Genomic DNA, 7823 nt, shown 5'->3' with positions numbered 1-7823 from the left:
TTTCTCTCAGAAGAAGGAGAGAAATTGAATTGCCTCAATAGGGAGAGACAACCACAATTCACCAAATCTTTCATCTTCTAAACCAAACCTTTTCCTAACTGAACCTTTTCATAACTATATTCAAGTTCAGATTCCTCCTAGACCTGAAACAGAAGCATAGAGACAAATGCATCACAACATCATCATTAAATCTTTTAACCACTATCGACAAAACTAGATGGTTGGAACATACCAAATTTCTATTGAGGGTAAAACAATCAGATTCAAGCAAGAAGGGCACAGAGTTTTCAGAACAGACTGCCTCAATCTTATAGAAAAGTTTATAACTGAGAATAGAATACAAACAAAGAAAGCATACATTCATGCAACAATCATAATAGAGAAAATGCACAACCAAGTATGATGCATGTCTGCCTATGCAGACCATGTGCTCACGTGTCAGTTTACGTCCTGCAGCCCGACATTACCTAGGAACAAGTCCTAGATATGGTTTCCCTTTATGCCCTTAGTGCATACGTGTCGGTGGTAAGAATACCACTCCTTCGTGACTACCGGCAGTCGGCGCAAAGCCCGACCCCTTAATATACGCACAAGGGAAAACAGTGATCTTCAGTTCGTGGGCGTCCCCGAGATCAATTCACAAATAAAATAATGATCCTCAGTTCGTGGGTTTCCCCGAGATCAACATACAACAACAAATACGATCCTCAGTTTGTGGGCTATACCCGAGATCAATACTCAACAATACAGTAATCTTCAGTTCGTGGGTTATACCCGAGATCAACATACAAACAAAACAACGATCTTCAATTCGTGGGTTATACCCGAGATCAACATATAACAGTTCGTGGGTTATTCCCGTAATCAATGATTATCAGTTCGTGGGTTATTCCCGACGTTACCCAGTAACCTCTGTCTAGATAAGGCTTTCATGTTGGTAATATCCACTGCAAGCAACATTTGTCTTGCAGGGCGGAACTTATTAGCCGATATACGCCCAACACACTCACTGTAAGCAACCTCTGTCTTACAGGAGCACATTGATCTCGATACCTCTGTAAGTAATCTCTGTCTTACAGCAAAACATTATAGCAAGGTATCCCAGGAAAGCATTTTTTGTGGTCATACTACCATCCATCTGGCTGCCACAATGCAACAGATGAACACATAGATATCTCTGGGGTTGCCTTAACGCAACAAATGACCTTTCAACATGCTCTTTACTTGTTCTCTATTCTCTTTATCATATTACTCATTTCTCCATATATCTTTTTACTCTGTTCTGGTTTCTCTTTTCTCTGTATCTCTTTACTTTTCTCTGATTACTCTTTTCTCTGTATCTGTATTACTCTTTTTCTCTTTATCTCTTTACTTTACTCTGATTACTCTGTTCTCTGTGTTTCTTTGCTTAACAAATGTATTTAAAGCTTATGTAAATTTCGGTATGAATGGTTAGTTTGTCCCAAGTATAGGTTCATTAAGTCTATACTGAAACATTTTAACTTTTCATATTATACCTAACCCTAGTCGCAATTCAAGGACTAACTAAGTTGCCCTAGTTCGTTCACTAATCTCTGTCTATTTTTCTATCATTAAAACTTTACAGACTTTTCTTTGGTTTTTATCTTTTCTTTATCTTTTTATCTTTCTTTTATCTTTGCCTCACTAATATGTTCTTACCACTCCCTAAGTGTTTTATGAAGGTAATTATGAGATTCTGCACTTAAAGTTGTCTTTCTAAAGCTTTTACAGAAAACTGCCTTTTCCGTATTATTTTATTATTTTTATTAAAATATTATTTTTAATTAAATATTATTATTTAATATTTTATTATTATTTATTATTTTATTATTAAATTTTCGAAAATTACCCCACTTTAACCTTTAACCTTTAAAAATTCACTTTTTACCACCCGTAACTTTTAATATATCTACTTTAACCACCCTAACTTTCAGAAATTACCAAATAACCCCTCAAACACCAAAATAATTAATTCCTTGCCCTTTCTAAGATCTAAAAGGTGTTCTTCAATGTTCTTCACCACACTCAAAGTGTTCTTCGTGTTCTTCGTAAATTCTTCAGATTCTTTCTCTGTTTTTACCTAATTTTCAATCTTTTCAGCAACCGATTTTTACCATAATTCATAATAAATTTTTAGCCACTAAAACCCCATCATTTCCACATGATTTTAACACAAATTGAACCCTAATTTAAGCTATAGGATTCATTTTTCCAGAAGCCCTCAAGAACAACATTCATAGCTTGAATATCATCAAATTTCATCAAAATTTCAACAAACTTTCACCAAGAATAACTCATAGAAGCAATCAATTTCAAGCATAACCAAACCATATCATAATCACACATCTCAAATACAATCAATCAAGATTAAATTCGTCACACCCTACCTGGTTTTGCTGCTCCTAATTCGGTTAGACTTTCAGGTGGTCCTTAAGCACTTTTTCCACCTAAATCACATCAAGAACAACTTTAAATCCAAAAACTCTCAACTGACCAAATCTCACTCAGCATGTTAGGAAGGGATTTCTCACCTTAGAGTTGCTGGAAATTAACATTTCTTGGCCCTCAAGTCAAGTTAAGCATGATTCCTAAGGAAGAACATCAAGAAAACACATGTTTTGCATGGTTTTCCTTGAAAACTGAATTGAAGAGGGAGGGAGACAGCCATATCACCTTATTTTCAGCCTTGATATGTTATATGGTTATGTAGAGGAAGAAGAGAGGATCATTTTGGTGAAATCGGAGTTTTGATTTGAGTTTTAGTTCAGAAGAAATCAAGCTTTGAAGATTAAGTATTCATGAAAGTTTCTCTCTTTTCTCTCTTCTCATTTTCGTCCAAAGGGAGTAAATGACCAGCCTTAGAGTGTCTTGGGGGTGTAGAGTGAGTTGTGATTGGTTGGTTTGGAGGTGGGTTAAAATAATATTAAAATATCTCAAGTATATAACTACTAAAACTAGGTGTATCGGAACTCTTGTAAAAACATCTCTAGAAATTATTTTCTGAGCTACTAGCATAAATGACACTAGTAACATATTTATTATGAGAATAGAACATGTATGATGAGGCCTTAGCTTTGCTAAAGTCATCAGAGAGTGCTAGTGCTAAGCTGCACCAGTAAACTGTGAATCCGGTTAAATTGATTTTCTGTTTTTAACTAAAACTGACCAGGTAACCTTATAATATCATTCAAGCATCTTCTAATACTAATGTAATGATAATATTATACTATTATCCCTCTTCTCTCATGAATCAAGTCTTGTTCGTCAAACTGAGACTATTTACGAAAAATAAAATCAAAACTCCTAACCGATACGGTTCAAAAACTAGGTTCTTCGTGACTACGTTATTGAGCTTCCCTCAGAAAAGGTTCTATCTTAAAGATGACTTAATAACAATGAGGACTGTGATACTTGATGATATAGCAGAAGTTCTCCCCTTACTGATCTTTCGGAGAAATCTGTATTTTCAAAAAAGATCTCACATACTCGAAAATCGCGGTTGTTACACGAAACGTCTTCAACAGGGACGACAATGGAAGAAAATGCAGTGGGTATCGCAGCAACCATTTCAGAAGAACTGGAGGCGACAGATACCAACCGGCGAAGACTTCTTCAATGTTGGCATGTTCGGGCTTCAAGAGACCACGGTGATGCGGGCTACGACGGCGTGGCGGGCAGAAACGAAAGGGCAAGCGACAGAGGCAGCCAGGCAGGGATGGCAAGTATCATGAGACATGCACAGTTGAGGTTGCGATTGACAAGAATGATATAGGCGATGGCAACGTGGCAGACAAAGGCAATAAAATGGACGACTGCGGTGTGATGCAATTTGAATTGTATCCGTGTGTTTTAAAATCCGGATCGGGTTGGAGTTGGAGCTTCGTTAGTATTTGGATCTGGGCCGGATTGGCGGTTCGGGTCATGACAAAAAAAACAATCTACCATGCATTCTATTGACCACCTCCTGCCACCAAGCTTCGAAATTTGAAAACCCATTTTGTACAATCGAGTTATCAATGGGGGCATATCTCCAGATTTTAGGAGCTGGGACACACCACCTCAAATAATGCATGACCGATTCATTCTCTTCTCTACAACGAGGACAGAGCGCTGGGGTTAATGGAAACTAATGGTTGAGGATATCCATCACATGTAATTTTTCGTCAATAACTCTCCATATGAATATCTTCTCTTTCGATGAGATTTTGAGTCTTTAAAATCATTTTCATATGACTTGATTTTTCATGACGGAGGAAAGTTGTTCAATAGGAACGTGGGAAAAGCTATAAGAAACTCAATACCCATATGCAACCTCATATTATTTGATGTTATTTTATGACAATTGGATTCTATCTCTACCTTTTTCATTCACCTGGATGGAAAGGATGTAATCTACAAATTTCGGTAAAAATAGATTATTGATCATCTCAAAATTTTATCTTCTATCTAGTATAAGTAAGTCCCTCACTCAATAAACTCATGTGCCTGGATTGTTGTTGAATATAATCTGAAATAGATGAGGGCAGAAAGAGCCAAGAATCTTGCCAAATACAAATGTTCTCTCTACTCCCAGCACTCTATCTCAAACCCTTTTCTATTATCTTCCTGTCCTCCAAAATACTTTGTCAATTCCAAGATAGGTGGACTCCTTTATCAACATGCAATGAGTTGGTATATTTACCTTTAAGCATTTGTGCAAGAATTGAATTGGGATTTATTGTTATACATAAAAATTATTTTTCAAGTAATGCCAAATTTCATGCTCTGAGGTCCTTGAAGTCTAATTCACCCTGGTAGTTTAGGTCTCATCATGTAATCCCAACTTATTTGCCCCATTCTCTGTTCCGAATCTTTTTGTCCTCACCAAAACTATCTTAGAATACCATGTATGTCTTCCAATAATAAATCAGGAACAGGATATGATGTACATAGGTATTACTTCCCCTACTTCTTTTATAAGCATGTGCTTGCCTCTTGATGATAACAAGTTCCTCTTCCAAGTCTGGACCTTTTTTTAGCCTTATCCTTTATGGCATTGAACGTATTCTTCTTAGAACTTTGATCGATAGAAGGGAGTCTCATGTACTTATTTTGAGCTCCAACATGTCCAATATTTAAAAGTTTTACCAAATGATGTCTACGATCATAGGGGTATTGTTACTAAAACAACTGTTGATTTATCTAAGTTCACCTTCTGGCCACTTGTCACCTTATAGTCATATAGAAGATTTTGAATATTAGAGCATAAAATTTTGCTTCTATTTGGACTGCGAGAATGATTATGTAGGAGACAATTTTATTTTGTCTCATAAATCATGAAAAACAAAATTAGAGCAGGGAAGAAGAAGATGACACAGTCATGTATCTTGGTTCAACTGCCTTGTGCAATGCAACCTACATCCAGTCTCCACCACAGTTTTATTATCTTATCAAGTATTACATACACCAAAGATTCTACTTAATCCTATCAGGAACAAATCAAGTTTCATTATAAACTTGACTTGGCTACGTAACTCTCTAGACTCTTAACATACTAAGTGCTCACCCAACTTAGCAAGGGATATCTCTTAGGTACACATGATACAAAATAGAAATACAATCAAAAGAGATAAGACATAAACCTTGGTTTTTTCTTTCCAAGTTTTTCTCTTTGTCTTTTCTCTCAATGGCTCTTTTTCAATGCCTTACTTATATGCCTTTTACCACTGAATAAAAACAAAAAAAAAAATGCAACATACGAACATAATAATTAATAATAAACCATGAAGGAAATGATGTTGAAGAGCTCAAACTCTATACGCTTAACCCAGTTTTTGAACTCTCAAATGTAGCTATTCATCTTGGCGGAATGCTATTTTTTGTGTAAGTGTAATGCCTCTAAGACTTCAAGCTTTGATTTGTGAGGTTTCTCTAAATTCTGATTTCGGATTCTCTCTCTTTGCCTTTCAAACTGAAGTGATTTTTTTTATGTATGGAGTCCTTTAGCCACGACTAGGATTTGCTTTCTTAAGTCAAATTCTTGAATTTTGAACCAGCTTAAGTTTTCTTTTTCTTTTCTTCATTCAGGCCAGAAAATTAGGAATTTAGAATTAGAGTTGGTCACAACAGTGGAGAGATGAGCAACATCAACTTGCTTACTTAATGAGTTTGCCAAATTCAAACTCTTAATTTTGTGCTTTGACCCCAAAATTCATTATTAGCTATTGATTTACAGCAGAGTAAAATAGTTACCACTTTCTTTATATTGTTTGAAATAATTGTGCAGAAAGAAAAAAAAATCAGTAAATAATTAACCTGCATGTTAATGGAAACTTCATACCTTTATCCTTTGATTTTGCTTAACTTGTTTATGTTGATTTTGATTTGACATAGCCTTTTTAATTAGTTTTTCTTTCTTCTATTTTGGCTCTTGATAAGAGAAAATAAACTTCATTTTCTTCTGTGTGTATTACCCAAGATGACTAAGACTAGAACCTTAATCTAAGTAGTTATGCCTCAGATACTTGGTTTCTTTTGTTTAAACTGCTCAATGATATTTGAGCTTGCAACACTATCTAAGCCATCAAAATATTTGTGGACTTTCAACCCAACCAAAATCATGTTTGTCATCACAAAAAATGTTATTAAAATTTACTAAACTCAACAAGTGTCACTGCTGGTGTTGTATTCATCAAGAGCTAATTGATCTTTTCCAGCCTCATTGCCTTCAAATTACTCTGTTGCCCCTTCTGTTGGCTATCACGTATGATTATAGCACTTTCATTGCCACCTTCTTTTTTCAGTGTCTTCATCCGTCTCTTCCACCATGTTCCCCTTATCACCTCTCTTACCCCTTTGTTTTTCTTTGAAACTATGATTAGAGAGCCCCTCAATTAGACATGATGACAGCATCTTCTTTCTATGAGAATTCTTGCTCTATTGATTTACCATGTTTCCTTTTGTCTTTTCTTTTTTCCAATTTCCACCCTTATTCCCACTTGATCAACACGAACCAAATCTCCTATTTTATCTTCTTTTAGTCGTTCTTCTTTCAAACCTTTCATGAATTGTTGATATTTTATGATCATGCCTAATCTTTACACAATAACTGTAGATTGTTCTCATTCCTTCATAACATAAAACCACCACAGTTTATATCCACCTCCACTCGAGCTTTGATGATCTTTGATTCTCTGGCTTTCACATTAAAGAGCCTAATTATGAACCTCTACTCTCTTTTTGTCCCCTTTCTCCAATCAAATCAACTTTTTTTTTTATCTTCATCACTTTTTATCGTTGAAACTCTACGTAATTCTCCTTATGTCTGCAATGCAATGATGAGTTGAGATTATTGATAATAATCACAATGTTGAGTGAAAAGATTTGAGCAAATAACGTTGACTTAGACAGCACAAAAATTCTGTTAGTTTAAAATTCTGGTAGAGCAAATTTGACCTATAAAAGGCATAAAAAAATACATATGTTGAAAAAGAAATGATGGTATTTATATTTTATAAACAACTTAAAAAAATTGGAAATAACACTCTAATAGACAAATATGAGAATAAAGGAGTAGTTTAAATTTAAACCTATAAACAATATGACAACAATGTGTATACGCATCTATTCTTGAAATTTCTTGAGACGCCATCCTATACATGCCCTATAAATTTGCCCTTCAATTTAACGTTGCTAATTGTAGTTTTTATTTTATACTGGAATGTTGCTTAGCCTCCATAATAAAAGGAATGTATGAAACTCTTGTCTGATAATTTATTAAAAATATTATTTATACATTAAAATTAATTATTAAAATAAATAAT

This window comes from Arachis duranensis, unplaced genomic scaffold (genome assembly GCF_000817695.3).
Source record: "Arachis duranensis cultivar V14167 unplaced genomic scaffold, aradu.V14167.gnm2.J7QH unplaced_Scaffold_232525, whole genome shotgun sequence".
In the NCBI taxonomy this organism is placed as follows: domain Eukaryota; kingdom Viridiplantae; phylum Streptophyta; class Magnoliopsida; order Fabales; family Fabaceae; genus Arachis; species Arachis duranensis.
The sequence above is the reverse complement of the archived record's forward strand: the minus strand, read 5'-3'. Positions refer to the sequence as shown.